This window comes from Phocoena phocoena, chromosome 17, assembly GCF_963924675.1.
Source record: "Phocoena phocoena chromosome 17, mPhoPho1.1, whole genome shotgun sequence".
NCBI classification, from domain to species: Eukaryota; Metazoa; Chordata; class Mammalia; order Artiodactyla; family Phocoenidae; genus Phocoena; species Phocoena phocoena.
Genome location: NC_089235.1, coordinates 22,226,711 through 22,237,772, shown reverse-complemented (window position 1 = coordinate 22,237,772; position 11,062 = coordinate 22,226,711). Strand labels below are relative to the sequence as shown.

The 11,062-nt window shown below is 40.1% G+C and overlaps 1 pseudogene; it reads left to right on the top strand.

Annotated features, from left to right (window-relative positions):
- The first annotated feature begins 2,730 nt into the window (after window positions 1-2,730).
- Window positions 2,731-6,677, top strand: LOC136136875 (3-hydroxyisobutyrate dehydrogenase, mitochondrial pseudogene; annotated as a pseudogene).
- The last annotated feature ends 4,385 nt before the right edge of the window (window positions 6,678-11,062 follow it).

The window sequence follows — 11,062 nt, the reverse complement described above, 5'->3', positions numbered from 1 at the left end:
AGGTCCACTTTGGAATTCAAATTCTACCTCAGGTGTAGCCTGAATGCTAGTGCACCTTGAGTGATTCACTGAAGGATCATTTCTCAGCACATAGCCAGTGTTTTTTCACGCTGGCCTCTCACCGCTGTGGCCTCTCCTGCCGCGGAGCACAGGCTCCGGACGCGCAGGCCCAGCGGCCACGGCCCACGGGCCCAGCCGCTCCGCGGAACGCGGGAAGCCCCTGGACCAGGGCACGAACCCTCGTCCACTGCACCGGCAGGTGGACTCCCAACCACTGCGCCACCAGGGAAGCCCAGCCAGTGTTTTTTAAATTTTCATATTATTTTATCCCAGTGAATAATATTGATGAGGGATTTTGAAACTATTAAATTCCGCCGAAGAACTTGATTTTGTAATGATACAAAACCTTGGAAAATAAAGGAAGTAGAGATTGGGTGAATCCTTGACAAATTATTAGAGTTATAATTGATCGTTTCATAAGGAAAGATCGGAAATGGATCATTTAGGAACCTGGATGAACACTTTGAATCTCATCTATTTCTGTTAAAACTACAGGTTAGTTGAGCTCAAAAATTGTGCTTTTTGGTAATAAAATTTGTTTTAACCCTTCTCTCAATTATGCATATAAATGTTGACCAATTCACAAGTAACTGTTTACAGTCGATGGATTGGCCGGTGGCTTTGGGATAATTCATTTTATAGTCTGGGATTTCCAGTGTTATCTCTATTTTCCTATTTATACTCTATTTCATACATTTTATTAGCAGTAGTAGTAGAAATAGTAGTAGTAGTATCATTATTATTTAGTTAGAATAGAATTGTATAACGTCAAACATATACTAAGCAACACACATTTTGAAAGCGCTGGTGTTGGGGTAAATTCGATGTTGATGAGACTAGTCACTGCCCTTAAAGGAGCTTGTTTTCTAGTTGGAAAGAGGTGACGTATACAATAATCTGAGGCATTAAGTAAATACATGGGTCTGAGGGCAGAAGATCCTTAAGGAAGCAAGCTACAAAGAACTCATTTTGAATCCTGGCATTAATATTGGCAGATCTCCTCACACCTTTTTATGACAGTTATAGACAAAGCAAGTAGGACTGGAGAATACACTACAATGGCCAAAATAAGATTTAATGTCATTTCAGCCTAGGGGATTATTTCTAGGCTTTGAGTATATGATAATGTAAATGCTACCTAAATAGTAAATTTACTTTAATGCTGACAATGTAGAAAAGATATTTTGCTGCAAAAGTATACACAGTAGTAACAAGTGGATTTTGGAAGAAACTAATATTTTGTCTTATACTGATATTACACTATTGCCCTAGACCTAGCACCAGCCTTTACTCTTCATTGTTTTCTTCTAAGACTAAAGAGCCTCTTTATTGTTTGTGCTGATTTTTTTTTTTTTTTCACCAACAGATCTCAGAGAAATCTGAGTGCTCTGGCCAGTTGGGACAAAATTATCATTAGAATTCTTGGCTAGAGAAGAAAGCTCCTAATTTAAGAATGGCTTTTTGCCTTCTGAGAGCTCAGAAGAGCAAATTGCAAGCCATCTACATTTATAAAACATGTTTTAGTATGGAAAATTTCAAACATCTACAGAAGTAAAAAGAAAGAAGTAGAAACTTTCATCAATTGTTCTCATCAAATATCAATTGCAGTCCAATACATTGTCTCTATACTCTCTCTTACTACTACCACCATAATCCCCAGCAATTTTTTTTTTTTTTTTTTTTTTGTGGTACGCAGGCCTCTCACTGTTGTGGCCTCTCCCATTGTGGAGCACAGGCTCCGGGCGCGCAGGCTCAGCGGCCATGGCTCACGGGCCCAGCCGCTCCGCGGCACGTGGGATCTTCCTGGACCGGGGCACGAACCCATGTCTGCTGCATCGGCAGGAGGACTCTCAACCACTGCGCCACCAGGGAAGCCCCCAATCCCCAGCAATTTTAAAGCAAATTCTAGATTTCTTTTTTCTCAGTGAAAACGTCAGTATACATATTTCTAAAATGCAAGAACTGTCCTTTTTAAGCTCGGCTATGTCATTATCACACAACCCCAAATAATAATAATTCCTTAATATCAACAAGTAGCCAGTCAGTTCATGTTTCCTTGATTGTCCTATAAATGTATTTTTATTTTAATAACCATTATTTATTTGATTGCTGATCCAAACACACTTTCTTTTAAAGTATAGGTTTAAAACACACTTTCTTTTAAACTCAATTTGCTCATTTTTCTTGCAAGTATTTGTCATTGAATTCAAAGTGTTCATCCAGTAGGGTTCCCAACTGTCTGGATTATGCTGATTGCATCCCCTTTATGCTTATATATTTATTATGCTCCTTTGGCCCATGTATTTACTGTCAGTTGGTAGATAGATCTAGAGCACTGACATAATTCAGGTGTGATTTTTTTGGCAAGTTTACTTCATAGATAATATTGATTAATTCCAAAAGGAGCTATAAACTTACTGTGATGTTGCAGCCATTAATGATCAATGTCTAGATCCATTAATTTATTAAGGGTACCAAATGGTGATATTCTACTAATTAGATTATTATTCATTTACTAGCTGGAATATTATTTCATCAACTATTTGGTTGCCCTGAGTTACAGTTTAATTAGGAAAGGAAAAATAAATGCTTCTTCTATTTTATTTACCAGTTTTACAAAAAAAAGAATAAAAAAAGAGAGAGAGGTTGACTCCAAAGTAGCTTCCGAAGATGACGAATGAGGTATTTTCTTTCTTTGTTGTTGTTTTCAGTGAGGTTGTTAGAAATATCGATGCAGAGATTGTCCCCTCTTAGGTTCACGGATCCTGTTCAAGTTGGCTCCTGAGTCCTTTCCACACAACCACAGTAGTCTTTGAAGTCTTCCCAGCTCTCTTGTATGACAAGATGTAACAGGAACATCTTGTTCGTTTCTCATGCTGTATTTGAAATCAGCTATTTCTCCAAGGAGACATTATCCACTGTGTTTATTCAAACCTGTGTTCCTTCTAGTTTAACCTTCTTTCGAGACATGATTTTTTTAAAAAACAAATTACTCACTGAATTCTTTCACCTTTTCAAAACTTCCTATTCTCCAATCACTTCATTTCTGAATTTTTCTAATTTCTTTTATGTTTTTCTTAAAACCAGTTTCTATTCCTTTTAAAATTTCTTTTTCTGCAATATCAGGCAATAAATTTCATTTGTTCTGTGGACGTGTCTTTCTATCACGCTTTCAGGATTTGCTGGAACTTTCTTTTCACCCTTCTTTTTTCTTTTTCTTCTCACTGATTTTCTACAGGATGTGAATGGAATACTCTTCTGTCACTCAGTTTTAAATGAAATAAGTTTCCACTTTAGGAGGGAAACATAGATCAGAAGATAATTTCTAGCTTCAGAACTCCAGGGCTCACTATCTTCTATTATTTTCATGACATAATTTTAAAAATGACCTTAAAATTTCTAAACTCTTCCTCCTCAGCCCTCCTACTCCCATTTACCCAGACCTCCTCTTTCCTGTCCTTGTTGAGTATGGGGATTTGTTCTGGAATGGTGCTTTGGTTTGATAGGTGTCAAGGTTTCACAGACCCCAGAACACTTGGCATCCTCAGAACATTTCAAAGTTCTTGCACTCAGCTGCAAGGTGGAGCCTGCAATGTTCACTCCCGGTTTCTGCCACTGTTCTCAGTGAGTTTTTCAATCTCAGTGAGTTCTTGAACCATAGTAACCTCTGGCTCTCCTGAAAGAGAGAGAGAGAGTCCTTCCCTCGTCTTCCTCCCACACACCTTGGGATACACATATGTAGGTCTTTTTCCTATTGTTGATTTGTTCCTACCTGGCTGTATGTTGCAGTTCATGTGGACACCTTTTTGTAGATGTTGTCTGTGGGTTTTTGGTCTTGCTATCCTAGATGATTTTCTTTCTTTTTTTGGGGGGTGGGTGTTGTGTATTTAGGGGAGGGGTGGCATATTCAGGGATAAAAATCTTCTCTGTAGCCACCACCATTTCCCCAGAATCCTCTGCCATTCTTATTTAAAACAAAATCATAGGAATCATTATCCCGATCCTTAGGATAATCATTACATTGTATCTGTCTTTTTTTCCAGGCTTCAAGCTGCCTGTGGCTCCCCACGTTAGTATACTGACATGACTGGACAATGCCTAATTTGGTGAGCTCTTTCTGTACTACCTCCCTCCTAATCATGACAGCCTTGTACACTATACATAGTCTTCTTTACTGATAGGGAATTTAGAAAATACAGGAAACCATGGGTTTAATAGCTGAAAGTGGAATTAATGTATTATTTTTCTCACGTAAAATATCATAAGACTCCTTAGGCCAAAGTTGTAAAATGAAATCGCAAATTTCCTGGAATCATTTTGCAAACGTGAATGCCCACATAAAGTACACTAGGACTTGAATCCAAGGAATAACACATTTTTAGAGCCTCCAAATGTATAAACTTAGTACAATTCTGCATTACTTCTTAAGGCAACTGAAGAAAATAATTTTGTGATAAAATAAATATTGATTTTATTAACATAGTTATTTTAAAAGTTTATAGAACTTTAAAAAAATGTTAAGGCTCTATCAGCCTCATCGGTTGTTATTTCTTTTCTAGAATCTTGGATAAAGGAACAGTCCTTTGAGAGGAAACATGGTATAAAATGGGAAGATAATCTAACAGTGAAGACAGTTATATCTCTTCCTGTGTGATGAACTACTCCTAAGCTTGGTGGTTGAAAACAGCAGGGACTTTGTCTCCTCACAATTTGTGAATCAGCAGAATGGGCTGAGATCTCCTGGGTGGATCTAACTTGCTTTCACCTGAGGTGGCTACTGAGGCTGCCATCATCTGGTTGCTGGACTGGGGCTGGTTGCTTTCACATGTCTGGCCACTGGTGCTCGCTGTGGCCTGTGCCTAGTCTCCACGAGGTTAGCCAGGCTTCCTAACATGTCAGGTTTCCATGAGGACGAGCCCTAAAGCACAAGTACTCTCCAAGCTTCAGCTCTTGATATGCCATTGGACCAAAGCAAGTCACGTGACCAAGCCCAGGTCAAGGTGGAACAAAACTACACAGGGTGAGAAAGCGGGGGGGTGGGGGGGTGGGGAGGGGCATTTGCACTGGGGGTCAGTAGTCTAACAAACTGCTGCAATAACTATACAAAGAAAAACACCCCGGAAGACAACTGGTAAAAAATAAATGTGTGCGGGGTGGGGTGAGGGTTTGGCATGAGGTGGGGGGCAAAGGCAGTAAACGGGCTACCAAAATCTGAAGATTCTGGAACTTTTGGAAAATCTGCTGGGATTAAAGGAGTTACACAACCATGTTCTGACACCAGAAGAAAGGTCCCAGTTGAGCATCAGGGAAGTCTAGCACTCTTCCTCCATCGCATCAATTTTCATGTTTCTTTGACTCAGCATATTTGTAGAATGAATCATGACTTTCTATAAATTTTTAATTCAGTTTTTCAAAGCAATAGTGACCTCACTTCTATCTGCTGTGCCACAAAAATGCCGTAGAAAATAATTCCTTCTGTTAAATCGCTCACTAGGTGAAATTGTATGTGTAACCCAGTAACAAAGAGGTATTAAGAATCGCCACAGCCGAGCCGGCCCTCCGCACTACGCACCCTGTAGCAGCCAGTGGGTGAGCCGGGAGTCGAGGAGGTCACCGTGGGAAGGAGGGGCGGGGTCAGCGTGGCAGCCTCCTCCCGTCTCCGTGGAGCCACCTCCGGCCTCTGGTACAGGAGTCGTCCGCAGCAGCCGGCGGTGGCCAGCCTTGCAGCGCTGTGTTCTAGGTCAATAGCTTCTAAGACTCCAGTTGGATTCATTGGAGTAGGCAACGTGGGGAATCCAATGGCAAAAGATCTCATGAAACATGGCTAGCCACTCATTATTGATGATGTGTTCCCTGATGCGTGCAAAGAGCTTCTAGATGCAGGTGAACCCGGTAGTGTCTTCCGCAGCAGATGTAGCCGAAAAAAGCTGACAGAGTTATGCAATGCATCAATGTGCTAGAAGCTTATTCTGGAGCAAATGGAATTCACAAAAAAGTGAAGGAAGACTCACCATTAATAGATTCCAGTACTGTTGATCCTATGGTTTTGAGAGAATTGGTCAAAGAAGTTGAGAAAATGGGAGCAGTTTTCACGGATGCCCCTGTTTCTGGTGGTGTGGGAACGGCTCAGTCTGGCAACCTCACATTTAGGATGAGAGGGGTTGAGCTGCTGTGACGCATGGGCTCCCATGTGGTGCATCGTGGAGCTGTTGGGACTGGCCAGGCTTGGAAGATCTGCAAAAACTTGCTGTTAGCTATTAGTAGGATTGGAACTGCTGAAGCTATGAATCTGGGACTCAGGTTAGGGCTTGACCCAAAACTCTTGGCTAAAATCCTAAATATGAGCTCAGGACGATGTTGGTCACATGACACTTATAATCCTGTACCTGGGGTGATGGATGGCGTTCCCTTAGCTAATTACTATCAGGGTGGATTCGGAGCAACACTCATGGCTAAGGATCTGGGATTAGCATGAGGCTCTGCTATCAGCACGAAGAGCCCAATCCTTCTGGGCAGTCAAGCCCATCAGATCTACAGGAATGATGTGCGTGAAGGGCTACTCAAAAAAAGACTTCTCATCCATGTTCCAGTTTCTGCAAGAGGAGGAGACATTCTGAGTTTGCCCTCTGGCTGTGAACACTGTTGAAACCAAATTGTGTCTTGGAGCCCCTTATGGCTCACTCCACAGGAAAATGGGCTTAATCAAAGGTCAACTGTCTGCTTTTGAGTGTCTAGGTCAGGGGTCCCCAACCCCTTGGCCTTGGACGGGTACCAGTCCGCAGCCTCTTAGGAACCGGGCTGCACAGCAGGAGGTGAGTAGCAAGCAAGCCAGCTAAGCTTAATCTGCCGCTCCCTATGGCTCACATTACCGCCTGAACCTCACACACCCGCCCCCACTCCCTGGAAAAATTTGCTTCCAGGAAACCGGTCCCTGGTTCCAAAAAGGTTAGGGACCTCTGGTCTAGGTCACAATAAATCCTGGGATTTTTCACCCATTTTAAAGTGCTTATTCTTTTTATCTATTTAGCAAACATAGCATCTGTAATTTTTTTTCTGCAAGCCACTGATGATAACTGCTAGCTAGCTAGCTGATTGGCCTTTTTCAAAAGTTTGATTCCTGAGCATCTTCAGCTAAAACGCTGCCTACTTCAATCAGGATATTATTTACTACACTTTACAAATAAAACTAAATTTTTTTCAACAAGATAAAATCTATCCTCGAGGAAAGAAAAGAAATTGGTGTGAGAAAAGGTATTAGAGAAAGGGGAAGTATAGTGAATTACTACCTGTGTCCCTCAGAAAATTTGGCCTGTTAACCCAGCGGTGATATTCTTGCATTGAGATTACTGGTTTATTTTCTAGGAGTTGTTAAAACAAGAGAACTCCTTGCTGCATGTTATGTAATTTGGACTCTGTTACATTACCTTGGCGTGCCCCTCTTGCAACAACTTCCAATACTCAGCAAACTTGTTTTTTTTTTTTAATATTTTTGCTTCCTTGTACATGTTTACTGCATTTTTTTTTTTTTTTTTTTTTTGCGGTACACAAGCTTCTCACTGTTGTGGCCTCTCCCGATGCGGAGCACAGGCTCCGGATGCGCAGGCTCAGCGGCCATGGCTCACGGGTCCAGCCACTCCGTGGCATGTGGGATCTTCCCGGACCGGGGCACGAACCCGTGTCCCCTGCATCGGCAGGTGGACTCTCAATCACTGCGCCACCAGGGAAGCCCTACTGCGTATTTTTTGACTTCAAAAGAATGACATCTTTAGAACTGTTTCAGAGCCAACGATGATATGTGCTTTAGATAATTATTACACTATGCTAAATATAACCATATTATTTTGAATTCAAATAAATTTCTATGCTGATTAAAAAAAAAAGAGGCACATTTCATCAATGTTTAAATAGTATCCTTCCTCCTCTAAAACTTAAAATAGGATTCAATCTGATTCCTAAAGGGTTATTTTCTTCAACAACAAGAGCTGACTTAGGCCATTTCTTGGCAGTGGAATCTGAGCATAGAGGTCCCTGTCTGACTGCCCTTTGATTCTCTCTCACATTATCCTGGGTGAATGTAATGGATGGGCATGCCCTTATGACTTAGCCCACTGATACTTCTCCTGATGAGGGTTAATGGTGTGGGCCACTTTAAATCTTGCCCAGCAAAGTGCTGACATCTGGGGTTTCCTATCAAGTTTACCAGATATTCCACAGTAATTTCATAATTTATACAACATAAAACACTGATCTTGAGCTTAGGAAAGCATTTCATTTAAACAGATACAGAACACTACTCTACAAAATTGTTTAAAATTTGTGAGCAATTGCATTAAATAAACTCTAATACAAATTAATCTAATACAAGTAAACTAATAGTTACAAAGCTATTGGTTGCTTCAGAAGCGGTGGCTACGGATAACTTCAAAGTTGTTTCCTCAGTTCATTAAGAGGAGAAACTGTTTGCTGTCAACTTATCCTTGGGGAAGCTTATTCCTTAGTTTGATGCTGATTTGCATTATGAATATATAGGAACCATTGCTGGTTCTTCCTTTCCATATTCAGTGCACCACTATACTTCTATCCTCTTAAGATCTGGATATCTGTTACTGCTACAGTTGGCTGGAGCCTGGGAGGAGAAAAGCTATCAAAAAAAGGTAAACAAGTGTTAAAGATTTTTAGCATACTACTGAGACTTTTTATCTACCATAATCATAAGAAATAATAATTAAAATTACTTATAGCCTGGTCAGTGAGACCTTGAGTAAATTTTGGAAGCATCCACATTTCATACAGTTTCAGGGGATGGATATTTCCTGTTATTAACTCTATATCCTCTTCAACTGGAACAGAGAGACCTTTCTCTGTTGAAGCAGTTTTGTCTTTTTCCTGGGCATTTTCAGTTTTCTATTAGAGACTTGTAAAGCTTATATATACAAACTTACACATACACATATAAAGCAAAGAAGGGATACAGTAGTCTTGAGAGGACACTGTTTTGTAGCAGGCACACAAGACAGATATAATATTCCCTGATTGCATTTGCCTCCCTAGCCCCAGCTCCTTTGTGGAAAGCATCAGCATTCTGACTGGTCTCTGAACTCCACTGACTGGACGGAACACTGCATTGGCATTCTTAGGGAGCATTGATGGTCGCTCCGGAAACTGTGGTTAGAACTTGTGCAGCCAAAGTGCACAGGAAAGAAACAAATATACTTAATATAACATGCTTACTCTGTTTTTCTTAATTAGCACTTATTCCCTGTAAGAGGCTGATTTCTGCTTTCACAGGGAATAATCGAACTCTGCATTCCCCCAAACCATAAAATTAAAGTTAACATACCTCAGCTTTTCATCCTACTGGAAGAAATGTATGAAATTTAAAGTTATTTTTTAATTGCTGCTGTTTAGAATGCCTGAAGCCCATTCGCTGAACTTGTTAAAGAGCAGTGTTAATGGGGGTATTTTTCGCTTCTTTGTTTTCCTACCACAGCATGAATTCTCAGTCCCAAGTGTGCCCTGTTTCCCACAATAGAGACAGGGGGAAAAGTGCGAGTCTCTCACCACAAAGCATGAGACAACTACAAATACTTCTCTCCCAGAGTTCACATTGATGAGAGCCTTTGTGGAAAATAACTTCCTCTTTTTGCGGGAATACAGTAGAAATGCAAGTTGTATTCTCCACAATTTCACTACTGGAAAAATAATTTCATAGTCCATATTTTTTATTGGTCTTCTTAAAAACATATACAGTGTTTACAATCAGGAGTAAAAGAGATTTTCAATGCGATATTTCAAGGAGCATTTTCTAAAGGCAGGATCCAGTCCCAACTTTGGAAAATTAACACACACCTATGAGATCAAAGAGTCACCTGCAAAAAATTTTATTATGTTTCTCTTTCATACTAGTTTCCTAAAGATGCATTGTTACTTCTTGGTAATGTAATAGTCAGACATGACTATATGGTGGCCATTTGAGGAAGAAGTAGCTCTTACATAAGTGTCTAGTGACCTTATCTCTTTTGATACAATACCTCTTGGTTTCAGAGGCTTGCACAGATTTCCTCTAAATGAATAAACTTAGTAAGATTTTTCTATCAATTAGTCTAAAAGTAGATTTAGAAATCTACTTCTGAAGCAGTTTTGTTAAGTAATTATTGGTCAGTTCTCTTTCTGATTGGTACTTCTTTCTGCAAAACAAATCCCTGTACTTAGAACAATTAATACCACCATCCCTGGCTCCTTGATTATTACACAGTGATGTTTCTTGAGAAAAGAAGCTTACCTTTTTTGGGGAGGAACTTCAGTCCATGAAATAAAACTTCATTAAAACTAGTTCTGCTTCTAATACAGAAAGGCAGATCAGTATCCCCTTTCTTTTGACTTTCCAGGCTGTGTGAAGAGAATGGTATGGTTTGGTTTAGGAAGGGTTGTACCTGAAGAGGTTGCATTATGTTTCTGTGTCACTTTGGGGGATTTTATTTCAATATTATATCCTGTTCTGTAAAAACACCATAGTCATTCTCTTACTTATTATTAAATAATTAAACGCTGCCCTTTGTTTACTTTCTCCTTCTGATCAGAGGATTCCTCTCCACTCTAGGCCTTGATCTGAGTTCCAACTTATCAGCTTGTAGTAGCTACACTTCTGATTTCTGAAGTCAGACAGATATGGGTCCCATTTCTGTCTTCATCAGTTATAATTTAGCCTCTGATATATGCATACCAGAGCTGACAGTGACAAACATTTTGCTTCTCCTTATTTTTCCCAGGGTTGTTTGCATTTTAATAGAGGTTCACAATATTTTAAGTAGAGTTGGGATGGGGTGGAAAGAAAGAGCAGGAAAACATGCTTTTAGGAAGGTCTGAAATACAAATCACATGGAGGTAACTGCTTGAGAGAAAACCACCCCTACCCGTGTATTGTCAATAAAGTAGCACAGGGAGGCAGACAAATAAATTGTTCACTAAAAATATTCTTCTTTAGAAGAATAAAATTCACAAG